The 27,953-nt window shown below is 36.8% G+C and overlaps 1 protein-coding gene across 13 annotated transcripts in view; it reads right to left on the bottom strand.

Annotated features, from left to right (window-relative positions):
- PAM (peptidylglycine alpha-amidating monooxygenase) overlaps positions 1–27,953 on the bottom strand; it is a 274,684-nt gene that overhangs the window by 210,788 nt on the left and 35,943 nt on the right. For 12 of the 13 annotated variants that reach the window (XM_042990810.1, XM_007074957.2, XM_042990813.1 and 9 more), the window contains one exon: positions 18,793–18,902. The exons of the other annotated variant lie outside the window; for it this stretch is intronic. The gene's annotated coding sequence lies outside the window, so the exon portion shown is untranslated. Of the gene's footprint in view, positions 1–18,792; positions 18,903–27,953 lie in introns of those variants that run through there. 13 annotated transcript variants of the gene reach the window in all.

Below are 27,953 nucleotides of genomic sequence, written 5' to 3'. Positions count from 1 at the left end.
AGAAATTAATGAGATTATCTATGATGCCCACAAACACTGGCATAGCATGTAAAACAACTTTACTTAAAGCTCCTTGATTATACTACAGAAACATTTTGAATGAGCAAGGACATGCAAACTTCAGTTCTTAAAGACTATATGAAGTCAGAAAATGTAATTTCACAAAGTAATTCATAATGCATTCTGTGACTTTCTTTGCAAACATGACTAAAATAATTCAGTCAGTCCTAATGACTGCTCCAAACATGCCAATCCCAACACTACTAATTAGCAGCAAGCAAACACTCTACACTAGACATTATCTCTTTCACCAATACTCCAGGTTGTTGTTAGGCCCAGACTGATTTGGGAATAATTAATGCTTCTGCAATATGTGAATCTAAAGCAGAGTTCACTATATTTCCATTGGCAAATACTAATAAAAGCAGGGTCATCCTTCTACTACCTTTCCCAGAACATCTTCATAGCATGAATTTAAGGGGCAGCAAGCTCCCAAGTTTGGTCAAATGTGCTCTCATCATTGAAGAAACTTGAAATGCGCATGAAAACATTGCATGAATTCATATCTCTTTAAGCTTAAGATTTCCCTAGCCTGAAATCACTTATTTCCCTCAAAATTTGCCTCCTTCAGGATTCCCCATTTCTTCTTACCTTCCCATCAAGGCTGCCATTGGGGATTAAAGAACAGTCATCTTTATCTTTTTATTCCTCCCTTATCTCATACAATTGGTTGTCAAAACCTGTAGGTTCCTGTAGCAAGTCCTTAGTTTTCAACTGCATGACCTCATTATCCATTCAATTGGTCTTCTTGTCTCTGGTCTCTCTGTGATATAATCAATTATTCTTTTATGCACTGTTTCATCAACTGTCTCTCTGTCCATCTATCTATTCTCTTACCTACAGGATTAAAGTAAGTGTCAGTCTATTGTGTTTCTACTTAAAGAATTTGAATGGCTCCTAATAGTCCACTGAGTTAAATGTAGATCCCTCCACCTAGGATTTAAGGTCCTCTCTAACAATGCCCCACCATGATTACCCAATCTTACCTCCTTTTAGTTCATTTCAGTAAAGAAAGCAGCAGTTGTCTTATCTCACGAAACACCTATAATCTTTCACTTCAAGTCCTTAGAGCACCTGTAGTGCTAATAAGTTCATTTACTCATCCATTTGACAAATAGTTATCTATCCCCTAATATATGCTAAACATTGTTTTCAGAGCTCAAGAAATGGCAGTGAATAAAACAAAGGTTCTTGCCCTCATGGAATTTATGTTCTGGTGGGGAAAGACAGAAAATCAACTCAATCGATAAGAAAAATATGTTAGATGATAAGCACTAAGAAAAAAAAATCGAGAAAGGGAATTAGGGATTATTGGGTACAGTTGGGCGGGACAGGCTGATAATTTTAAATAGGGTGTTAATGGAAGATTTCACAAAGAAGCAAATACCTGAAGGAGGTGAAGGTACAGCCCGGCAGATAACTGGAGGAAGAGCACTCCAGGTGCCGTAAGAGAAAATGTAAAGACCTCAGGTGGGCAACAAGTTTGGCTCACCACAGGGAGAGTGTAGAAACACAGTCCAAGGGGTAGATGGAGACCAGCTTTTTTAGGACTTAACCTCTACCCTGAATACAAGAAGCCACTGGAAGGTTTTGAGAAGAGGAGAGGCACGATCTGACATGTTTTAAAACAATGACCTAGGCCAATATATTGAAATTAGACTGTAAAAGTCAGGAGACAAGTTAAATGCCTGTTGCAAGAATCTAAGCAAGAGTTAATAATGACAGCTTGGATCTGAGTGGCAGTAGCAAATGTGGGGAAAGTGGTCAGCTTCTAGGTAGCATTCACAGGATAAGTAGTAGAAAAGGAAGAGAGGAGAAAAGGATGACTCCAAGGTTTTTGACCCGAGCTACTAAAACAGCACTGTCCAACAGAAGAAACATAGTGTAAGTCACACATGTTAACTTTTAATTTCTTTTTTTTTTAAGTGTTTAGTGATTTATTTTGAGAGAGAGCCTATGAGTGAAGGAGAGGCAGAGGGAGAGAGAGAGAGATAATCCCAAGTAGGCTCCATGATCAGCACGGAGCCTGACGCAGGGCTCGATCCCACACACAACCTTGGGGTCATGACCTGAGCCAAAATCAAGAGTTGGTGGCTTAACTGACTGAGCCACCAGGCGCCCCACTTTTAATTTTCTTATAGTCACATTTTAATAAGTAAAGGACAAAGATGAAATCAATTTTTAAAGTATATCTTAGTTAGCCCAATAAAACAAAATACTATTTCAATAAGTGATCAATATAAAAATTATTAATAAGATATTGTACTTTTTTTCAAATTCTGTGAATTCTGGTGTGTATTTTACATTTACAGCACATTTACTTCAGTCTAGTCACATTTAAGTGTTCAAAAACCACATATGGTTAGTGGCTACCATATTGGGATCTTGCAGAACTAAAATGATTAAGTGGCTTTTTCTTTCCTTTTGTAACACGGATACTAGATGTAATGGGAATGCTAGTTATAGTTTAAATTATAATAGCAAGTCATGGGAGGCAATCCAATATTCACTCATAAGAGTCATTAATAAATTATGGTACAACCAAATAGCTACTAAAAGCAAGATTCCCAAAGAACATTCAAGAGTATACAAAACATGTTCATAGTAAAGTGGGGCAGGGGGTGGGTAGGGAAGGATCAGAGGAAAAAATGGTATATACAAAACGATCTCATGAATAGCAATGAGAAACACACACACACACACACACACACACACACACACACACACGTGAGCTTGGAAAGACATATGTCAAAGTGTTAATTAACATTGATCATTTCTGGGATATTTGATAGAGGAAAGACTATAGGAAGAGTATCTGACACAGGGGGATGATCAGAAGTTTTGAATATATTACATTTAGGATGCCTATTAGACTCCCCAAGTGGAATATGTTATCTAGAGTTAAAGAGGGAGGTTCTGATCACTACTATGAATCTGGAAACTGTCAATGTTAGATAGAATTTAAAGGCAAGAAAATGTATGAGATCATTAAGAAACTGGGTTTCAACAGAAAAGAAACCAGGACCAAGGACTGCACCCTAGGATATCCAACATTTAGAGTAAGGAGGACTGTAAAGAGTCCTAAGCTCTAAGGAGGTGAAGGACCAGCCAACAAGACTGGGAAGGACAGCAAGTTAGGTTGAAAGAAAACAAAAAGAATGTGGTAGTTGTAGAAGTAGAAAATGAAAATGACCACCTTTTCAAAAGATACTTCAAGTAACATCCAAGGAGAACTGAGAACTGACCAAGGTATTGACTTGAAAGGGAGTCAGGGTCCTGACATGAGCAGGTTTGGTGGAGAAGGGGGCTCCAAAAGAAGTGGGTTCAAGACAGACCAGGAGGAAATGAACTGCAGAAAAATTCAACAACCACACTTGAGCATTCTGCTGTGTAGGAGGGCAAAGAAAGACGGTGTATGAGGGTAGAATCATAGCCTTATGTTCTCAGGTTCTCTCTCCCACTCTGATGTAAGTTTCTTAAAACAGGGATTGTCTGAGCCCAGTATTAACTTTTGCAGCAACGAATTAAAAATACGTGCCTAGCAACAATATAGTAATTTTACACAAGCTGGCATACTGAATGCTGAGGTAAATCAATGGATTAACATGAAAGTTAATTCATGATTCAAATCATCGATTGGTGAAAACTTCAACTCAGGGTAAACACCTCTGAAAAGTAACTGCAATCTGATAATTACTGGGTGTCATGAAGCCTAAGTAAAAATTCCTCAGTGAACACTTTCATCAAGGATGCTTTTTCTTTTTCCAAATTTCGCATTTAAAAACTACTAACCACTACATTTCTTTGACATTACTGCAAAGATGAAAAAATCCCAAACACTGAAACTTCAGGCAGATAACCAGTGAGTTATCTGCTAGGACACAAAAAGACCACAGACTGTAAACCAAATCAATATAGGAGATTGTTACAGTGAAAAATACAACGACAAGAAAAATCAATTCTTCTTCAACTTCCAACATTTTACTACGTCTGGGCAAATTTCAGGCCATTGTTTCTGCACAATCAGTCTTTCAACAATGGTTCAATTTTACTGGAAAGTCCTCATAGAGTTAACATATTAGGAGGCAACTCTAGATAACTATTATCAAGCCTAATATATGTTGCTTCTTGGCATAAAAAAAAATCTTGGGCTCTTTAAGTTTCATTTAGAAAACACACATTGTTTCTAAATAGTAAGTAAAGAATTCACTTTCCAAGTTTAGCACCCAAGATTGAGAAATGATGGCCAGAGAATGGGCAGGGTAACAGAATAGTTGAGGTGATCTCTAAGAAATGTAAGGTTTTGAGGTTTTTGCACTTGGGTGTTAGCCATTTGAAAAGGATACACTGGTAACTTAGTGCAGAAGTTTCAATGTGCAAATATTGCAATCCATTTTCCTCACCATAAAACGCCTTATGAAACAGTCAAAATAATTCTGCTGGTGCTGCTTCTTTACCTTGTCCTATCAACTTAACAAGACTCCAGTGTCTCAACACAATCAGTGCTCTCAGTTCCTTTTCCTGGTTTACAAAATCGACCTTCAATTTCTTTTCTCTAGAACCAGTCATGCCTCTTCCTTCTGCCCTGTCTCTCCTTTAATTTTACGTGCCTTCCACCCACAGAAGAGACTGATAACTATACAATCAAGGCTCTGCAGCGGGAGAAAGGGAGAGGCAGAGGCCTCCAAGTGTAGCATGATGCTTTACACTCCATAGGGATCCCATAAACAGGAGGTGGGCTGCTTGCATTAAATATTATAGGGAGCCTAAAGGAAGAAGCAAACAAGAGTAAAGAGAAGGACTGACATAGGAAGCATTCATTGTGAAGTAACTCCATGTATGTCAGCATGTGCATGTTACTTGTGTGGGTAATAAGGAAGAGAAAGACATTCTACAACAGAAAAAACACAAAGAAAGTATGTGAGTTTTAAGTCAGGCAAGTGAGTGGCTCAGTTGGTTAAGCGTCCGACCTCAGTCGGGTCATGATCTCATGGCTTGTGCGTTCGAGCCCCACATTGGGCTCTGTGCTGACAGCTCAGAGCCTAGAGCCTGCTTCTGATTCTGTCTCCCTATATCTCTGCTCCTCCCCTGTTCACTCTCTCTCTCAAAAATTAAGAAACATCAAAAAAAATTTTTTTAAGTCAGACAAGTAGGACCAAAAAGGTGGGAGAATAAAATGCTTAACAGCATAGCAATAAGTCTGCCACCAAGTAAATACATCAACTCATTTACCGTTTGTTTTTTTTTAACATTTTATTTATTTTTGAGACAGGGAGAGACAGAGCATGAACGGGGGAGAGTCAGAGAGAGGGAGACACAGAATCTGAAACAGGCTCCAGGCTCTGAGCTGTCAGCACAGAGCCCGACGCGGGGCTCGAACTCACGGAACGTGAGATCATGACCTGAGCCGAAGTCGGCCGCTTAACCGACTGAGCCACCCAGGCGCCCCTCGTTTACCATTTTTAAAAACATTACTTTTCAGTAGAATGTAAATAAAATGACTTTATCAAATTCCAACTGGAACTTGCCACTTGGTAAAAATAACTATGAAAATAAGACAATATGGGTTATTAAGTGATAAGAAAGTTACTGTCCATGTGTAGTTCCTCTTTCAGCGGAAACTCCTTGAAATACAAGGTCACATCGTCCTTTGATTAATTCTGCATTGTGTTTAGTGCACCACCATGCACGTGACAGCATTCAATAGTAATCACTGAGATTGCACTTTGATTGAAGAGGACAAGACTGACCTTTGCCAACAAAGGAAAACAATGCCACCTGACTCCTGTCATACTCTAATATTCCAATTGGTAAGTTACATTCATCTGTCACTGTCTCTCCTAAGACTCTAGGGAAAACTTTAAACTTAACTTGTGGTATGTATTTGGTAACAGAAGGTTTCAATTTAGCTAAATCATTGGTGAGCTCATTCCCTTACTTAGGAATATTGAAGGCCGCATGATGGTCTGCAATTGCCTCCCCTCTCCAACACCCTTGGAACGGGAAGAAAGCACCTGAGAACAGCTCTATTTTCTAGCATGACTGTGGCTAAATCCCAGGAATCAACCTCCTAACCCCCAACATAGGCTTACTTGTTGTAAAGTCATCTAGGATACAATAAGAACCAGGCATGAGAAGTGGTGCTAAGCTTTCCAGCCTCTTGGCTGGTCTTGTGCTGCCCTCCTCACTGCAACCCCCTGACAGAAGATGGCAAGACTCTCTCCCTGTGCCTTTTGTCATTTAAGTACTGCTGCTCTGACTTTGCCCCCCAGCCCCACCACAGATTTTGCAAGCAGAATGGGAACCATTTATTTCCATTAATACTCGCTCCAAAGAAGGAGTTAATGAAAAAAATTGGTCCATGGTTATAGAATCTTGCTTCCATAGCGGAAATTGACAGAAACAGGGGCATTCCACAAATTAAAATAACAGAACTTTCTTCATAAAAATTTCAATAATTGCTTTCCTTTTTGCAAGGCTCACCTATTTTAAGGACAGAAGTCAAATTAAAGCAACAATTAAAGGAAAACAATGGAATGCAAGGTCAGTGAGGAAAGTGAGTAGAGCTTGTGGTGGTTCTCTGATCTACAAAGGCTTTGGAACAAGAAAGATTTAGGATAACTGCCTAGTTCCATCCTTTCTTTGCTGATTGCCTTTACTCCCATTGCCTGAGAAAATCCCCCTAGAAATAAAACCGAGCTGGTTTTCAAAACAGTCTGTGAGAAATCATAACAATCTTTTAAGTTTCGATTTTGAAGTTTCCTTCCACCTTATCCACCACTCACTGACCACATATGATTCAGAACCTCAAAACTCTCATCTCCATTAATTAGTTCCTTTATCTCTGATTTCTCTCAAAGATAAGCTTTTAAGATAATTTTTAACAAAGTTAAAGGATCGGCAAAGCAACTGAGCCAGTTCAAAATGATTTAAAGATTAAATAGTCTCTTCTATCAGAGAAGGCAGCTGTTCCATGATTTTTTTTTTTTTTAAGGAAACAAAGAGATTTAATCTCTAATGTACTATAGCTGGGGAATTCAGTATTGAGTATTGTGTACACATTTTTTTTAATGTTTAAAAGTGTTTGTGTTTTCTTCATTTATATTAGCATTTAACACATACTATTGATAAAAGTAAACATTGAAGTGAGTTTAATATGAGCATGAAGAAACTTTCAACTAAATTTTTAGAGATATTTTCTACAGATGCACAGCTATTTTGTTGTTTATCAAATTGTTTAGCTGATTTTATTTTCAACTTCATTGTCAAATAACACCTTTCTTTTAATAATGATATTTTTATTGAAAAATAAATCCCATGATGGGATGAAATCAGATTATGCTTTTATATAGCACCCCTCTAGTACCAAAAGGACCCATAGTTACTTCTTGCAAAGAAATGTGCCTTCCACAAGCTCATGTCTTCTAAGCAAGGGTCGTAAGGTAGTGTTCAGTTTTCCTTAGAAAATGATTCCAAAAATAAAAAGGAATATGAGAAAGAATATAGCTGATTTTCTTCCCATTCTTTTCCTTCAGAGAACCACAGCAAAAAGTAATTTTAGGCTTTCTGTCCAAAAGTAATATGCTACAGTTCTCTCTCCTCTGCATCTTTTACCACTGGTGTTTAGCAAAGAAGTTTTAAAAACTACTGTTAGATATAAATGACCTAATGCTTAGTATGGATGGATACATGTGCCATGAATTGGCTCAAATCTATGATAAACACAGGATATGAACAATAAAATAAACTATTTTTGCAGCTGTTGGCCTCAAGTCTAGTGTTATTGATTGTGGGAATATATTGTGCCTTTCCTAGGAAACCAGTTAGGGCATACCTGTCAGATTCATCTGCTGTGTCTTTTGACGCAAATGGCTTAACGGCAGATCAATGAATGACAGCGTTATTCAAAACTCAGGGTTACCAGGGCTCACCTTTGCGTCTGGCAGCCCCACCATTACCCTTCAGTATCTAAAGAAACCCAGGATGATTCACATACGAGGTAACTAATGTAATTTTTGCATTCCCAAATCAGTTTTGTTTAATTAACTTCATTTGACATGAGCCGTTCACTAAAAATATTAAACTGAGAATTGTGTCACTTTATAAGGCTCAGATCCATACCTCAGAGTTTTAAATGTTTGAATTGGTGAAACACTACTCTCTAATCTGATTTTTCCTCATTAATTATGCAGGGGATGGCTGCACCCACCGAATTAGGTCAAAATTTCATAGTGTCTGTAGGCAATCACCAGTTTAACTTATAGTTGTCAATAAAAATATCCAATGTGTGAATTTAATGTTGATAAAATCAGCCATACATTTTGTAAGCTTTCTGTGGTGGGCAGGATAAGGTCTCAAAAGATGCCTCTTTCCTAATCCCTAGAACTTGTAAATATGCTGCTTTACAGGACAGAAAGGACTTTGCAGATGTGATTAAGGTTAAGGACCTTAAAATGGAGAGATTATCCTGGGTTATAAAATCAGCCTAATCTAATCATATGAATTCTTTAAAAGTCGAGACTCTGCCCCAATTGCAGAGAACCAGAGAGATGGCTGCATGAGGATTCCTTCAGCATTTGCTAGCTGTACAGAGGAAGGAAAGTGGCCATGAGCCAAAGAATACAGGCAGTTCGTAGAAGCTGGAAAAGATGGGAAATGGATTCTCGCCTAGAGCCTCCAGAATGGAATGTAGCCTTTCTGATACTTTGACTTTGTAGTCCATTGAGAGCTGTGCCAGACTACTAACCAACAGAGCTATAAAATACCGTATTCTTTAAGCCACCATGTTGGCTAAATGTGTTACAGCAATACATGAAAACTAATAAACTCCCTAATTATTATATTGTTGTAATCCTTCCTTTTGCAGGGGAGAAGTAGGTTGAAAAGTTGACTAGGAAAAAGGGCTCACCTCCAACTAGGGAGAATGCGGCCATGATAATGAAAACCGGCCTATGAGAGTGTGGGCGTCCAGATTCTAGCCCTGGCTATGCCATTAAAAGAACAAAAAAACAAAACAAACAATAACAAAAAAAAAAAAATTGGGGCAAAGCACTTAACCAGTCCCTTACAAGTTGAACCGCTTTCTCTCATTGGAAAAAAGAATGTTTATTTTCAGGTCTATCTTCTCCAAACAGCTTCTTCCAATTCTTTTGGATACTAGTTTCATTTAGCTTGTTGTCTTTCTGGTGACAACCAAAGTGATGCTTCTCCTGCCATTGTCCATCGTCTCATGATGGCAAACTCTACAGACCTGCCATTTTCATATTTCGAGCAAGAACAAGTTTGAGTATCTGTCAAACTTAAAACATTCTTATTATGACATAGGAATAAAATGAAAGAATAAAATGAAAACTCTCCTAAGACAATTTTTAAAACCCCCTGCCTAAAACTGCTTGGAATTACTTCTTAACTCAAGGATAAAAGAAACTGTAATCTTCACAGCATACTCTCTATAAACTGCCACCCATATCTGTTAAGTCAGCAGGAAAATATCTTCATGGTTATATTAAGGGCTCAAAATTACAGAAGTATTTTTTAATTACAGTTAGTTACTCAATAGATTAAATTATATCACCCAAAACATTAATACAACAATGAGCAAAAATTTCATGGAACATAGCCTGGATATAAAAGTTTCGTTTTTAACACAAGCATTTGGAAAGAGGTTTTCAATAAAAGAATTTTTCAAAGTATGAAAACACTTTACACTGACTTAATTTCTTTAGTATTTAACCTACCATGATCTAAGTTATGCAATATATGTAGTAAGGTAATTATGTAATGTAATATTAATGTAATGTAATTTATTAATTACATTAATGTAATGTAAAAATGTAATATATGTAATACATATCTCAATATGTAAATAAGTCATAATATCTCTCTACTTCTCAGGAACTTTTTAAAAAAGATTTTATTTTTAAGTAATCTCTATACCCAATGCAGGGCTCAAATCCACAATCCTGAGATCAAGAGCCACAGCCCTACTGACTAAGCCAGCCAAGTGCCCCAGGAATTTTTTTGGATAGCAATTAACTAGCAAATTTTCAAACACATGAACAGGATTAAGTATTCTAAACACAAAGTAATTAAAAGTCAAAGTAGTTTAGCATGTTTTCAGAATAGAACTCATAAATAAGCATTTATGATATTTAAGACAGAAATTCTTCACGTACAAGTAGTTAAATTTAAATTTTTTAACCCTTTTTTCACACTCCCTCACAACTCTATTTCTCACAGATTCTCTGTAGAAAGGTGAGTGAAGGGTATCACCAGTCCACTAAGTATCACACAAAAACAAAGGAGGGTATATTCTAGAAGATTCCGAAAATAAAACAAAAATTTTAATCAATGTCTCTCTAGGAATGGACTAAACCATTTAAACCATTGACCCACATCTCAAAAGAGCCACCTGTTTACTTCCACACACAATGAAGGTTCAGTTACATTAAAATTGGGGGAGAGGGGCTCTCTACTCCATCCACTCTACTCTTTTTCTTTCTTTCTCTTGCAAAGCTATCCATTAATTAATTAGAAACTGCCTTCACCTACCAACTTCATTTATACACAGTAGCATGGTCTGCATAGACATACTCAACCAGTCCTGTGGAAATCAAGAAGAGGAAATAAATGCAAGACTAATCTTGTCATATGGACGGAACTCTCATAATGCATCGAGACTCAGAAGCAGGCTGGGAGGAAGAAACCTGCCTTGTGTGTCATCATTTATTGTCTATTGAAGAGGCATACCATAGTAGAAAAATTGAAACACAAAACTAACTTTTCAAGGGAAATGTTTGTTCATGGCTCTTCTAGGAGAATGTTGTAAGTGGTTCTAAAGTATTCTTGTCATAGAGCTGAACTCAGCTGGCTTATCATTAAGAAGCATGAATATGCATTAAAGGAAAACTTTTATAAAGCCCTAATTTCATTTAACATGACAATAGGAGCATTGTTTTTACTATCAAATTGTGAGTTATTTAGAAAAGCATTAAAAGCATAAGTATGAAATGGTAGTTATTAATATACTTGAAGCTTCTTCATACATCTCCCTGTAACTGAATCTTTGTTGCTATAATGGAAGTTTTAATTTCTCTAACAATGCAAATTCTCAATGTAACCTGGCCCTTCTTTTCTAGTATCTGCCCATGTCATCTTGACCTTTAAAATTTTAATATTTAAACTGGATAAAATATACAAACTACCAATAAAAATATATAATTTACAGACTTAAAAACAGTGACGCTTGTCAAAATATTTTAGGGAATTTATGTATTTCAAATAATTTGTAATCAAAAGCCCTACTGTGTTTGCTAATGCTGCTTACCAGGGAGAGCAGCAAGCATTACATTGTGCATTCAGTTATTTTTATAAGCCTATCTCACATGCGTACACACACACACACACAAACACACACTTTGAGTACAAACTGTAAGTCTATTCCAGGTAATTGGATGAAATGCTCCCATATAGTATGATTTCAGTTATTAGTGTATCTTAGAAAGAAGAAACCATTCACATACCTAAAACAGAATAATAGAGGCATTTAGTAATTCTCTGATATGCAAAACAAGGCACTCACCTTCCATTTCTAGGGATGTCTGAAAGTGCGCTGGAAACCGAGCAACGGGAGAGGGGCTTTATTGCGGGGTGAATCATCCCCACGTAAAAGCTCTGAACAACCCCTGTATGCATACTGACATCATCAGGAGAGACTTGGAGGCAGAGGATACTATGGTAACCAAGCAATGTGCTGGGAGACAGAAGCCTTTAATTGCTTTAACAACTTCCTGGGGCTCAAGCTACCAGGCTCAGATTTGCTAAGTGGGAAGTGAAGATTGTCACAGAAGCGGCAAATGTGACACAGAGCAAGGGGACTCAGTGAATTTTGAATCTATTCATTGAGACGTGACTTTTTAATGACAAATGTCATTACATGATTCCACTAGCAATATTCATCTCACAGCTGAAGCTCTGACAAAGTCACAGGTCAATAAATAATGCTCCCAGGTAGCAACAGTGTAAGTATTCATAGATGGTTTTCTCACTTAACGAGCATTAATATTATTGCATTACAAACATCCTTTTCCTTGAGGATGAATACTTGATTCCATTTGAAAAGAAAGCTCACATCTGTGCCTTCGGAGGTCAATGTGCTGATAACAATGAAAACTGATTCTATTTACTTCTCCAGGAGGCAGCAGCTGCCCGTTCCATTTATCTCCAAGCTCCAGGAAAGCCTTGCCAATACATCACTTATCCAGGAAACACCTCCAGCGAAATGCCTAATTATGACACCCAGATAAAATCAGAAGAAATCTGCTGTCTTACTGCCACACAGTCTTTTTGATTAAGTCTCTTCTATCACACGCAGAATTACTTCTACTTCTAACATTCCCTAAAACTACACATAATTTAAATGTCCCTTTGAACTATTTGTCCTCCTCCACATCTGTCACCCACGTTCGTGGGAATACAATCCCTTTAAAAAATACCAGGTTTAAAGTAATTGCTTAAAATAACAACACTTCAACATCAGACTGAATCTGTAATGATATACCATGTTTATTCGATCAGATGTGATGCTTTAATAAGTATACAATTTATCATCTGTGCTATAAAAACTATTGTTTTCTTCTCCATGAAGATTGGATTGACATGTTTTTTAAACAATACCCTGGTCTAATTTTTCTACTGCAAATACTGTAATTGTAACGCAAGTAACTTGGCAGATCGTCTTTAAGATATTCATAACGCAATAAAAAATGAAGGTTGTCATTCTGTACAGTATACTTAGATCTAAGCTACTTCAAAGAAACTATTATTATCTCTATTTCAATCTAGATGAGGTGCGGCCTGCCTTTTAATGTTTCCTTTGTGAGTAAACAGTGTACAAATGTATAGCGATAATACTGCTTAAAAAAATAGTAAAATAGAATACAACAGCACCGATTTACAACCCGGAATAATGTAGAGAATTTATACTCATTGACAAGTTGGACTTTTCACTGCTTGTAGAGGTTAGGGAGAATTGTGAAAGTAGAATAGTCAGCTGTCACAAAAAAACATGAAATTCAGGGTTCCTTAACTTTGGTAAGATGAAAAAGCCTTCCAACAAAATGGAATTACTCCCTTCATTTCACTTGTTCTTCCTGAGATCCTCAGTTTGAGAAGCAAAATATGCACACTTTATCATGATATAAATGAAAATGTAAATACATATGCAAAGTGTGTCATGATATAAGTGACAATAGTTATATATATATATATATATATATACACACACACACACACACATATATATACATATATATTACATATGTGATTCATGTTTTAAAATAAATGTGTTTGCTTACCTGAATATGCATTGGAAAATGTCTAGAAGTTACATATCCAATTACAGACTGAGAGTATGCTCCAATTTTTACTTTATATAATAGTTTTATACTTTTAAGTGTTTTTCGTACCCATGGATATGAATTACAACTGTAATTCAAAAAATGGAAAATGTGTTTGAACTTGTTATTCTATTCTACTTGCTCTCAGAGAAGACCAATGACAGCTTTAGTGGACTATATCCTAATATGCCAGCCAGACAATTTTAAGGTTGCTTTAAACAGTTCTCAGCAGGAAGATGATCCACCTGTCTAAACAGAATTGGATGGGAAAAGCAAATAAAGGCTATCTGGACAACACACACACAAAAGGGAGAAGGTGAATGGACTTTTGTAGAAAATTGACAATCAAAAAGGAATAGTCCAACAATAAAGCTAGTTTGTTACATTTTTTAAAAAGGTACAGCTTAAAAAACAGTATATCCAAAAGTAAGGCCAAAGCAAGAGATTTCCGACCAAAGGGCTGAACGCAACATGGAAGACCACCAGCAGGAATAGAAATCAAGTGTCACTGAGACAAATGGCCCCAGGTAGCCAGATTATGGGTCTTATTAAAGATGCCTACTTTAGGGGCACCTGGGTGGCTCAGTCGGTTAAGCATCCGACTTCGGCTCAGGTCATGATCTCGTGGTTTGTGGATTAGAACCCCGCATCGGGTTCTGTGCTGACAGCTCGGAGCCTGGAGCCTGCTTCAGATTCTGTGTCTCCCTCTCTCTCTGCCCCTCCCCTGCTTGCATTCTGTCTCTCTCTCTCTAAAATAAATAAACATTAAAAAATAAAGTTAAAAGATGTCTACTTTACAGAAAAGAAGCGTAATCTCTCCAACTTCCATTCCCTAACTCCAGGCTTCATTTAGTTTTTATTCTCCTTTTAATCTACAAATCATTTTCTCATCAGTGTTCTATTTCCTCTTGCCACTCCAATACACTTTATAATCAGTGCAATCTCACCACCTTCTTAGAGAAGATTATAAACGCTTTCCTAAATTGACAACTTTGTACAAAAATCACTACCTCTTCCTTGGATCCCTGAGGATCTCACAGAGAAGCCCTGTGAAGTACACACCTATATTAAGCCACTCACAGCACAGAGCTGGGATCAGGGACAGAATCTACCCAATGACAGCATGAGCTCCACCAAGCTCTGACATATTCTTGCTGGATAACTGTACACCCCTTTAATTTGTCCTAAACATCAGAAAATCCACTTCTTATTTCCTAGCAGATCCCAAGGCTTCACAGATAACCAACAATATTATAATTTCTCAAACTGAAAGAAAACCAAAGTTAGAAGGTGAAAATACTCTTCCAAAAACAACAACAACAACAACAACAACAACAACAACAAAAGACAGCATTTTTCCCAAAGAAGTCACCCCTTGACTACCAAAGTATGATCAATCTCATATAATTCCCATGCAACCACCGTAATCCTTAAATCAAAGTTTAGTGTTCAACAAGGCCCTGAGCTAACCCTGTTTCTTAAACTAAAGTAAATTTATGTTGGCAAGTGCTGATTCAGAAGCAAATGGGGGTTAAAGTGCCACTTATGAGGAGATGTTCGGCCAGGATTTCTAAAGCCTTAATAGTCAGCCACAGTAGCCAGCCGACCTCCTCCCCCAAATCACTTTTCTGATGATATATATAAACACCCTTAATCTTAATCCCAAATCAGCTCTGCCTCATAATTTACATTGAATTTCTAGCCCAGATGAGCAATGTTCTTGGCTCCTCTGGTCTTAATACAACCCTTTTCCTAATTTCAGTTAAACATACTATAAGTACAAAAACAATCAAAAATGACAGTGGCATATGGGATTATACTAGCATTTGGGTTCAAATTAGTTCACTAAAACAAATTCATACTGATTTAATTAAAAGAAAAAAAAAAGTATCACAAGAAAGTATCACTTCCAATGGCAAAAGGGTTGTAACTCCCCATTGTCCTTAAGTCCAGTCAGGGGCCAAATTTCAGTGATCTATCTCCTTTCTGTTCCTGTCCCATTGTTGCCCCTCTAGTGCAGCCTTCTCCATCAGTCCTCCCATAGTGCTGTGGTCTCGGGTCTCCCTGACTTCAGTGTCTTGCTCACTTCTTTAATCATTTCATGCATCACTGTGTCCTTAATGAGTCATCACAAAACATTTTCTTACCAGGTTACCACAAAAATCCAACATCTTAACAGGCCCCTTGTGAGCCACGGAATCAACTGCAGATTTCACAGCTTCACTATAAACCCATCTTTGTCAAACCTACCTCCTTGAGCTACATAGTCAATGAACTAAATACAGCCAATGAGGTACATACAGCCGGTGAGGCACACTAATATGTCCTCATCCTTTCCCTCCTCCAGGCCTTTGAGCTTTCTGTCTCTTCCTCATGAAATCCCACACCTACTTCCTGATCCATAACTCCTGTCTCTCCTCCCTATCAATCTAACAATCCTCTACGGCCCATCTCTTCCATCAGGAATGGGTTCTTCCTCAGAAACACCAGTGTTCTCTATCTTACTAACTGCATTTAAAGCATTCCACTGTCTAGTTATTAGCATGTGTCTTATCTCCCTGCTCCATTTAACCTTCTGAAAGGTAGAGACAAAAGTCTGTATTTGCCTCTTATTCTCTACATGGCACCTTGCCTTGCATCTGGCATTCATTCAATAAATACTTATCGGATAAATGAACAAAAATTTATTATGTCTTAATTTTTTTTTCATTTTCCAGAGTGCTTAAGATGAAATTATTGCACTTAATCTTTGAAACAAGCTAGCAGGGTAGGTAGCATAAAGTAGAAATTGGAATTTCACTTTTAGAAGTAAAAATAAGAAGCAGAAGCTCAGAATGATGCCATGAATTCTCTTGTGTCACACAGCTTCTCGATTCCCTGATTTCCCAACATGTTCCCCACCTGGACATCCACTACTTCTAATGGCAGCCAGAAAGGAGGTGCCCTCATATTCCTACACAGTGGATCTGCTGTTTCTGAAGAATTCAGGCCAAAATGGCCTTAATTTTTCTATCTTACCAATGATCCATGGCATAGTCATGCATTCACCATAATATTCTCAAGTCAACTTACAAGGCTTGGGAGAAACATCTTTTGTTACAATTTATCTTCCCTATATCTAGCTACCATCATAGGAAGGCTGCTTCCTCTGTTTCATCCTACCTTCTCAGAGTAACTGATACGCTGGGCAAGCTCCTGACTTTGCTAAACATCAGTTCCTCATTTTCAAACAGGGAAGAGTGCTACCTCGTATTATAGTTATGAAGACAAAGATAAGGCACAAAGTACCAGCACAACACAAACACTCAGTAAGTAGTAGTTATTAAAATTAACGAAAATGAACAAAACCAGAGAAGCAGATTATACAACCATCTCTGAAAAGCTTCCTTTGTATTCCAGAAAAGTGTTGTAATTAGGTGATGAGGAAGTAGAAACTGACCAAGTAAGGGCCCTTAAGAACTTGACTAATCAAGTAGCCGGCAGGGGTGGGGGCGGGAGTGGGGGTGGGGGTGGGTGGGGGCTCAGTCTTTTGGTGTTTAAAATGGGGATGTTGGTCTTTTCCAGCTAATATTCCATGTGTGGAAGCATTCTATAGAATGCAGTTTTTTTCATTTCCTCCCCACAGATATCTGCCCTCTTTTGTAACCAAGCCCAGCAGAGTACCCAATGTGTGGATTTTTTTCTCACTTTATGTAACAGACTGAAATTATTCAAAGTTTTATCCTTAAAGAATTTTAATTTTGCTTTCATTTAAAGATCCAGAACTAGATCTTTATACTACCTCTGAACTCACTCAAGAGTCAATTAATGTTTTCCCAAAGCTAAACACAGATTATAAAGCCTTCAATGTTTTGAATCTAAAAGTCAAAGGAATTACAGATGATGGCTTAGTCTAATACCAAAAAGTTATTTCAACATTTCGTGATTCTAATTTTGATTATGATTCCCAGAGGAAGCTCTGGATTAAGTTCTAATACACTTTTTCTAAAGAAGCCAGTTTAAAATAAATTCCCATTTTAGTCTCTCAATTAGTGGAACTTTAAAATACATTTTCCCTAGGATACAAATAAAGAACTCTGAAGGAAATGTAGAGCATTTGTATGAATCACAGCATAGATATTGTTTTCGTGAAATAAAAGGGAGCATAAGCAGGGTTAAAGAAGCTGCCTGCAGTCTAAGGAGACCAACGGAGCTGAAAGGGTCTGACAGCAGGATGTGGGTTATAATGCTTCTGAATGAAATCCTTTTGTGCAAGGGTCTCACAGAGGGCATCCAGGCAGGACTGCGTGTTTGGATTGAAATTAATCAACCGGTCAGTTCCACAATGCTAAGATTCCTTCCGTTTAACTGATTAAGGCAGGTTTACAGGCAGCTCCCAAATGATGTCAATAGCTTCTAAAAGGTCAAATGCAGCAACACACAGCAAATGTCCTAGAGTAAAAAGCACCAATAACTTCTTCCTCTATAATTTGCTGGGTGTGACTCATTATGCAGTGGATTATCCCTTTTTAATCAACTGCCCTGGTTTTCTTTTTCTGTTCATTTTCCCCCAAAAGCTACAACATATTTCTACATTTAAATGATATATATACATTACAAGATTGCCTATTGTATTCTACAGTGTGTCGGACTAAAACGATATAAGTGGTCCAGCTTCAGCATCACATTTTGCATGGGGGTTAGAGGATGGAGCAGAAAAGGGCAGAAGCCGAACTATTCTAGTCTAGTCAATAGGGGCCAACTACAAGCAAACCATTATCTGTGTGATTACAGCAAATTCACACACAAAAAGCTACAGCCCTAATAAATGCCACTGTCAAGTAATAGATGCTCAGGATATAGCATTACGAAAGAGGAAGAACCACACCAGGTGGAAAATTACATCTGGGTTCAAAACTATGAATTCTAGCCCTTCAAGAGCTTCTTTAAAGTCCACTGTTTCATTGTCTTTCCCAAGGGACTGAATGCATTCTTGTAAAATATTAATCATGCATGTCTTGGGCACTGAGTCGGGAAGGCAAAGGGAAGAGAAGATAAGCCAAGAATACTAGAGTGTAGTGATCAGGACCAGGGCTTGTCTGACAATGCTATAGGAACAATAACTGTGGCCCAGAGACTCAGAGAAGTTCCAAGAACTCAACAGAGCCCCCTCCCGCCCATTAATGTCCCTGACCTTCAGTTGTGAAAAGGGAGGCATTGTTGCACAGGTTCCTAGGGCGCAGCACTGGGTCTAAATCTCAGCTCTGTCACCTCCATTCCTGTGATCTTGGACAAGCTTTCAACCTCCCTGGCATCACTTTTGTTACCTATAAAATTAAGGAAAGAATAATCCTACCTCTGAATGTAGTTGAGAGCACTTCTAGGAAACAGTCACATTTTTAGGTACTGAGAATACACAGTGCTGAACACACCACACAAGGTCACTCCTCTCAGGAAGCTTGCATTCTGGGATGGGAGAAAAAACAATAAAAAATTATATAAATAACATAATTTTATATGTATGGAAAAGGGCTGTGAAGAAACTTATAGGATGAGAAGATAAGAAACTGACTGAATGGGAAGATGACTTAGATACACTTGTCAGAGAAACCTGAACCTCAGAAGAAATGATACTTGAATAAGGAGAAGGAGCAAGATGTGTAAAATAACTGATCAGGAAGAATAAAAGTTTTAAAACAGAAACAAGCTCATAATGTATGAAGAACATAAAGAAGCCCAATGTGGCTGGAGGACAGAGAGCAATGAGCAGTAAATGTAGATACCTATTAGACTAGTAAGTGAAGAAGCCAAGTAATGAACTCATGAATGGTGCTTGGGGTAGAGGATAGAACTGGAAATGTAAATTTGGGAAACATCTACTTAACACCCAGCACAATGTCTGAACATTATGATTATGAATAATCTCTCTATTCCCACTTTTTAAGTAACTGAATTGACACCTGCATTAGGGATACTGTCAGCAAAACAGAAGGAAGAGAGAAGACTGGTAGAAGTGGATTAGTTTAGGGAGAACGAATGTTTCACGTTGACTGCCAACTTCTACAAAATTCCGGGCATTCTGTGTTGAGCAGGATTCTGAAGCCAAGTATGAGCCTAGGTAACAACGTGTTCCAATATATGCAAGATATATAAATGGTAGCATATTTCCAAGGCTCTAGAATTCTAGAGCAAGGCTCTAGAATTAGCAGTGTTTGTTCACTATAAATTTCATTTAAATTTTTGGTACTTTTTTCTTATAATAATATAAATTAGATACCATTACTATTCCTATTACGTAATTAAGAAACCTGAGGCTGAGAGGGAATAATTTATTTGCCCAAAGTGACCAGCCTTCAAATAATTAAAACTAAGAACCAAATCTGGGCATCTCTAACTCCTGAGACCATGCTCCTACCCACTGTAATATATTCATGTAAATTTGCTAAATAAGTCCTTATATGTATTCCCCTAACTGCACTTTAAGGGTCTTTCCAGCTGAGCTTAGCACATCTGGCTCTAGGATGGAATGTCTTGTTCAATCATCTCTCTAATTCTGGCATGTTCGCTGGTTTCTAAATTAACATGTTGGCTTTCTTAAGGAAGCATCTTGGCACAATTCTTTTTCTGTGCTGATGTTAGTGGAAAACATCCTAGTTGTTAAAATATCAAATCCTATTTGATTATTAGGTAATTTTGTAAGCAAAATGACTTAATTTTAGCAACTGTCAGAGTTCCAAGTTATTTTAGCCATCACCTACCTATTCTTCAGCTGATGGCTTCCCATCTAGCTGCATTGGCAAGCCCACAGATACCCTGTATCAATGAAGTTACTGCTATTGTTATTGTTACCCCATCCTGACACACAAAAGCAGATTCATATACTTTGACTAAAGAAAAGAAATTTTTAGGAATTTAATGTCCTAAGGAATAGTAATTTTAATTTCAAGGATTCTAGGGCACTGAGAAATAAAAACTCTTGTGTAGGTTACAGACTAACCACACCATAGGCAGAAAAGCTAAATATATTTAATCTTGAATTGCCTTGTCCTTTCTTCCCTCCACCATGCTTTCCTTTGCACTTATTTTCTGTGAGAGGGCTTCATAACAGGAAAAAAGTATGCCACATACTACATTGATCTAATTCCAGGAAACTACCCAGAGTTTGAATTTTTATTAGCAAGAGCCATAGGCAAAAGCAATAATGCACGATACCTAACAGAGTGGTTAGTTTTATTCATGAATGCATGCTGGGTTAAGAAAAAAAAAAAAAAAAAAAAGAAGAAGAAGAAAAGCCAACTTCAAAGCACTACTGAAAGATGATTAACTCTCTAGCCACAAATGAGAATCACAAGCTACTTTGATGTGTGAGAATTTTTAGTGCCTAAATTTAAAAAAAAGGACATCTACAAGTTTAACCATTTGAAAAAATCCAATGATATACTTCTTTTGCATTTTGAAAACCAGTAATTACCTGAGGGAATAAACAAGATTAGAACTCAGCCTCAGAAATTAAGCCTTAAATGCATTAACACACAAACAATATTCCTCCTTCATCATACAGTTCAGGGGCAAAATGCCAGCTCTAATATGCTCAGTACAGGAAACAGAACTATTTACATTGGCATTTTCTGATTCACCACCCCACAAGGTACTCTGGGCATTAATCAAGCTACATATGCAACTTCATCTCAAAAATCCAACAAAGTTGAAATCAGGAGTGTTACTCACATGTACAAGCCATGTGGGAAATCCTTGTAAAGACTATGGTTGTATGAAAATTTGTGCCAACATTAACTTCAAACTAACATTGACAATGATCTATAATTGCTAATCCTGGAACCCTGAGCAATCTCTATCATTTATAGAGTATATATCATGGTCTGTTTTCACACAAAAATTGAGAATTATTATTTAGTATGTATAATTCTCAAAGGCTGTGTGAAATAGGCCATGGAATATCCTGTATAAATTTCAAGAGAAAATGGAAATCACTAAAAAGAGAAGTGAATGGATTAAAATGTGGGATTTTTCTTAACAATGGTTCAAAGATATGGGAAAGATGTAAGGCTGATACCATGAATTTTAAATGGTTTTTAACATGTAAACATATTAGATCTGATATTATTTATTAAGATACTTATATTTACTAATCTGAACAAGTTTAAATATTGTTAAAAATTAAATGCTGTAACATTACATTTTCTATTTCCTATCAAATTGACACATCTCTATCAATAACTACTTGGAAAAATATGCAAGACAATCTCAAAAAAAAATCACTGTGCACATTATGCAAGATGAAAATGCAGCTTTTAAAAAATACTCTGTCTGACATTCAGTTCTGTATGCTGCTACAGCAGGTCAAAAGCCATTAGCCACCTGCTGGAAACACATACTAGGAAATAAAATGCCCTTCAAAATTATTTTGCATACAATATTCTCAATGTAAAATGGGTGAAGTTATATTCTAAATGTTTTAACATGTGATGCCTTGAAAGGAAATACACTCACCATGCCAGAAGTTAATTTCAAAATAAGATTTAATAAGGGTCATATAATTTGGAGTATTCACATTAGATAAAGAAAGTACCACGTCTACTATGAGAGAAATGAATACATAAATGAAAACATATAATAACCAAGCAGCTCAACACAATGGCTACCACTGTCTCTTTTTCCAATAAAGTGACAGACTTAATTTGATTCCTGGGATTCTTAGGACATTCTCTCTCACCCTTCAGTAGTCTTCTGGGGACTGACCCAACAGTCCTTTTTTATCAATAAGACATTCTACAAGTCATTCAGAAAAAGGAAGCAAAACACCAGCCTCTGTGCCATTGCACATAAAGAATTCACAACCCTGTCTTGTTTAACATTTTGAAACTTGGCAATGAAGTATATAGCTCAATATCATTAATATATTAATAGGTTCTATTTGCAATTATTAGATGACTGGTCATGTGGCACTTTGTATAGCCAGGTACTAAGCTCAGTACATGACATAATCTTAATGCATTTAATCCCCACAACAACTTGATGATATAGGTATTATCCTATCAGTATTTCACAAATAAGGAAATTAAGGCACAAAGAGGTTGAGGAATTTGCTCACAGTGATACAGACAGCAGATGGCTACATTTCAAGGAGGGAAACTCACAGTTTATAAAATGTGAAGTCCTGATGTGATGGGCAACCACAGGAAAGAAAACAAAAGAGGCCTAAGTCAAGGACAGCCAAAAGAAAGGATGGAAGAGAAACAAAGGCTTTTTCTTTTTCTCTATTTTCTGTTTCTATTTATTTCTGTTTACTATCTTCTCTAATCTTACTGACGGTGGTGTGCTTAATAAACAAAATAAAGAGGTAAGAGAATTGTAATCTGGTTTGCAAAGGCAAAGATGACTTCTACTTAAACACTAGGAAGATCACGTTTTCTTGTCTTACTTAAAAGATGGATTTCTGTTTTGTGGACTGCAAATACCCAATCTCACTGCTCAAGCCCTGAGATTACCTCCAATGGATAAATACACATTTTGGTATCATGTCAGATTAGCAAACTGTAGAGGCAGAAATGGGTTTCTAAGAGCCCTATGTTATTCACCTATAAACCTGGTTCCTAAGATAGGAGCGCCTGTCTGGCTCAGTTGGTTAAGCATCCAACTTCAGCTCAGGTCATGATCTCATGGTTTGTGGGTTCAGGCCCCACATCGGTCTCTGTGCTGACAGCTCAGAGCCGGGAGCCTGCTTCGGATTCTGTGTGTGTGTGTGTGTGTGTTTCTCTCTGCCCCTCCCCCACTCATGCTCTGTTTCTGTCTCTCAAAACTGAATAAATGTTAAAAATAAAATAAATAAATAAACCTGGTTTCTAAGATGGATCAAGGGCAACTCTTGGAGACTGACTTCAAAAAGGGTCAGTGGAGTTCCCAGGCTGTTAGCTCTAGAGAGGTCTCAGCTTCCCTGGTGTTATCCTCACTGACTTGAGCCATGCTAAATTTGTTTGTAAGAAATCTTAAACTGGCTCTCCAATATAAGTGCCCAGTGATCTTTCCAGGGCCCTAATCCAAAACCTATCATCGGATCATGAGAGGTTTTGTTGGTGCAACTGGGTATTTGAATTTTCTTTGATTATTCAACAAATAACAACAAAAACATTTCCCCTTAAAACACAACATTGGAAGCCTGTAAATCTTCAAACACAAATTAAACAAAATACCTCGTTGTTAATAAAACATGGAATCATACAAAATGCATCTGTCAAAATGAAGATTCTAAAATATTTCAGTAAAAAATTCACTAAATCTCAGATAATAAGGTTGGAAAAGATTCCTTTTTCCACACCCCAAACAAAGGAAACTGAATCCCTGCCTTGACTGGAGACTGTTGCTATTTGTTTTATGGATAAAGGCCAAATTATGCATATTTTTGTGACTTCAGTCAAGATTCAAGGTCAGTCACCAGATTTTCTCCCACACCAACAATACAGCAGCAGCATGAATTCAGATGTTCCTCATTCATTTCACCGTGAGTCTTTAAATTTGATTTCCCTGTCAGAGTAGCTAAGATTTCTTCCTTTGTCAAAAGGGTAGCCATTAAGAAAATCACTTAGCTAATAAACAAGGAAATTAGCTAGCAAGCCTGATACAAAGCAGATAGTCCCAACACAAACAGCAATCTACACACAAATTAAGGTTGTAAAGAGTTGCTCTGATAAGCACTTTTAAACTTAGTGGCACTCAAACAACTGAGCATCTCTAGTATTAGGGGTCAAGCAGCAGTCTTAAACTTTTCTTCTTGTCTCACTTGGTGGCCACAAAGATCTCAATAATAAGTACAGAGTTTTACCTAAGGGTGTGCTGAGAAAGATACAGCAGTAAGCAAACAGAATAATTATGAGGGCAACATAACCCATCTTCCTTTCCAACCATTTTTCTATTCTTTTATTTGTCGCTGCTTAGAGGAACCAGCTAACATATATTTAATTTTGTGAAAAGTCACATAACCTAAGTAAGTAACAGTGGAAATAAAATCATCACTCTCATGAAACATGGTGTCAGATTTTGAAGTGCGTGGTTATCAAGCAAAACATCAACATCAGAATTTACATAGTTACATTTTACATGTCCAATTGATATACATTTTTAAAGCTGATAGTCTTTAATTCATACACACAACAACTTTTTCGTGGGGAACAGCATAACTAAATACTTGTAAATTTCACTAAATTTCACATTTAATCAAATGGCTTCAGTTTTCTACAAAAGTTAAATTTTTAGTAAAAGTCTACATTAGAAATACTACAGATTAAGAAGAATCTGCTATTATAATCATACTAATATCTTCTGTCTAATTTTAAGGACAGAAAAATCTCCCTCATCTAATCACTTCTAATAAAATGCTTGAAATGCTTTGTTCAATCCTAGATTTAATAATTCCTACCTTTAGTTGGTTGAAAATGTATCTAAATCAGTAAGAACCTACTTCTGCCAATTCATTCCAGGAAAATATTCATTTCCACCTGCCAAATCACACCTCTGCTCCAGGCTGGGTCATTCTTGGACTTTATTAAGATGAATGTTCTGCCTCTATTCCCATCTTTGTGAGACCTGGTGATCACAGCCAGTCCTGTATGACCCTCAATATACCAGAAATAGAAGATAACCGGTAACAAAACATGTTTAAATGATCATTTAAATTAGCCCTATAAAATAGAAAGTATGAGTCTCAAGAAGTAACTGGCCAAGGATAAATAAACCATTTTAAGTACATTATGAACTCAAAAGTATTAGATAAGTAATAAATTTTATTTAAAATTCCTCAATAAAGAGATCTGTGAATGAATGCATATACTTAACAAAATTAAAAAAAATCTTTTAATGTTTATTTTTGAGAGATAGGGAAGGAGCACACACGCGAGTGGGGGAGGGGCAGATAGAGAAGGAGACACAGAATCCAAAGCAGGCTCCAGGCTCTGAGCTGTCAGCACAGAACCTGATGCGGGGCTTGAACCCATGAACGGTGAGATCATGACCTGAGCCAAAGTCGGAGGCTTAACCAACTGAGCCACCCAGGTGCCCCAACAAATTTTTTTAAATGTTTTTAATGTTTACTTATTTTTTTGAGAGAGATAGAGTGTGAGCGGGAAAGGGGCAGAAAGAGAGGGAGACACAGAATCCGAAGCAGGCTGACAGCACAGAGCCCAATGCGGGGCTTGAACTCTTGTACCCACGAAATCATGATCTGAGCTAAAGTCGAATGCTCAACCAAATGACCCACCCAGGTGTGCCTGTTTAACAAATTTTTAAAAAGAGAGCAATGTCCCTTTCATTTATTAAACCAGAAACTCTCAGGTAAATATAACACAATATATTCAATATGTTTCACATATTGTTGAATTTAAGTGTAAAAAAATTTAAGCTTTAAATTCTTAATGTAAAAATAATCTATTCTGGGGTGCCTGTGGCTCAGTCACTGAAGCCTCCAACTCTTGATTTTGGCTCAGGTAATAATGTCGTGGTATGTGGGTTGGAGCCCCACATAGGGCTCTGTGCTAACAGTGAGGGCTTGCTTAGGATTCTCTCTCTCCTTCTCTCTCAAAATAAATAAACATTTTTTACAGTGTTGCTATAATTACTTAACACATTTAATATTTTCAAAATGCTTCAAAATCTTTTACTAGTTCAGTTTTTAAATAAGACATTACTATATCTGTGATTTTTGAGCTTTAAAATAAAACCAGTACTTACAGCACTTAGTTTACTTAAATATACTATACATATAATACGCTTCAAATACCGCACTGAACCAGTAACTGTTCTAAACATTCTGTAATAGTTTCAAATTTTGACAAATTCCCATGTACAAAAGCTTTTAATTTAAACATTAGAAATGAAAAAGCCTAGGTACTTCAGACATAACTCAATGTATATGGATAGTCAAATATATATCTAGGTGTTTCTTCTAAGAATTTTAAAAGCAAAGAATCAGGTGTTCTACAAAAATTCACAAATTCATACAAGTTATCTTACACAATTTGTAAAGGCAAAAGTAGGTTTAAGACATTTTGGTATAGAACGAAAAGAATGTATTCCGTTCCTATGACGACCAAGACTCCTAACCAACCATGATGACAAAGGGCAGATGTTTTAGAGAGAAAAAAAAATTTCTATATACTTGATTAACATCAGAGTCTACTTCGCAGCACTATTAACTTACTTGCTACCTGAGACTTTGTTACTTTTTTTCTCTAAGATGGCTACAGACAGCACATTTCTTGTTCATAGTCAAACTGAAACTACCATAAGCCTCAAAGACTGTCAAGCTGTATTCTGATTTGCAAGAAGTTTAAACCAATGGTAATTTGAATTGCAAATTCTTCACTTGACAAAATTACAATTTATAGGGCTCCTTTAAACAGCAAGTACCTCTAATATATTTAGAAGGGATTTCAAATTACAAAAACTCAATTTGCTATCAGATTATGTTAGTACACTGCCCCCATTCCAACTCTTCATAACGCCAGTTAGTGGCAAATAGGTGCTCCTGTATCATGTTTTTGAAAGCTGAAGAGAGTGCACATCAAGGGCCCCTAACACAACCTAAGAGACCTTAACAGTCAATTGCTTGGTAAACAGATAAAGAACAGGCCTTCTGTAATTGCCAAGTGCTTTTTATGCAAATACATTCATTTCCTGGAACCTGGTAACTGTTTGTTTTGAAAGTAACCTTAAAGTCTTTTCACATGCACTTTATCACTATTGGATTGGAGAGCAATTTATGACCATAAAGATTTAATTTACCTTTAATATATTTCTCAACATTATGATTTTGGCATTACTTTCATCACCCCATCCCCTCTGATATATATACAAACCCACATATATGTATACACATCAGTGTTACTTTCACATATCTGAAGTGAATTTCCTAAATTGCATATGTACCATGTTTAAATATAAATTATAACCTGCAAACAATAAATGGCTCTAATCTCCTTCTTGGAAAAAGTGTTAGTTACTTAAACACTCTGCTGTAAGAAACACAATTCTACACAGTAATGAAATTATTATCTTCCTTATTAGCATGAGTACACGTTCTCTCCACGTTTGCATATTACCCAGCAAAAATGCCAACTGCTGTTGTGTTTCAGCAATACTTGGTGTAATGGAACATATCCAAATGGAAATGTTCGCTCTACCTACACTTTCCTTCAATAAACTACTAACACCTAGATAAAACCCCTTATCAGAGACAAATCCCTTTAGAAACAAAGGATCTAAAGTTACCTAGTTATTGTTATAAGACTGAATGCTTTAGGGCTAATTGACAGGGTAAATGTTTCTCATCTGGGGTTGAAGAAAGGAAACTATCTTGCCTTCAGAAACAAAACTGAAATAAACTTAAGTAATCTCTCTAAAAGAATTTTTTTGGTTTTTTTTTATTTATTTTAATTTATTTTTTTTTTTTACCTTGGTAACACTTGGCAAAATGTTGAAAATAGAAAAATCCACTGGAGAAAAAGT

Source organism: Panthera tigris, chromosome A1, assembly GCF_018350195.1.
Source record: "Panthera tigris isolate Pti1 chromosome A1, P.tigris_Pti1_mat1.1, whole genome shotgun sequence".
In the NCBI taxonomy this organism is placed as follows: Eukaryota; Metazoa; Chordata; class Mammalia; order Carnivora; family Felidae; genus Panthera; species Panthera tigris.
This window is presented reverse-complemented; position numbering and strand designations above follow the sequence as displayed.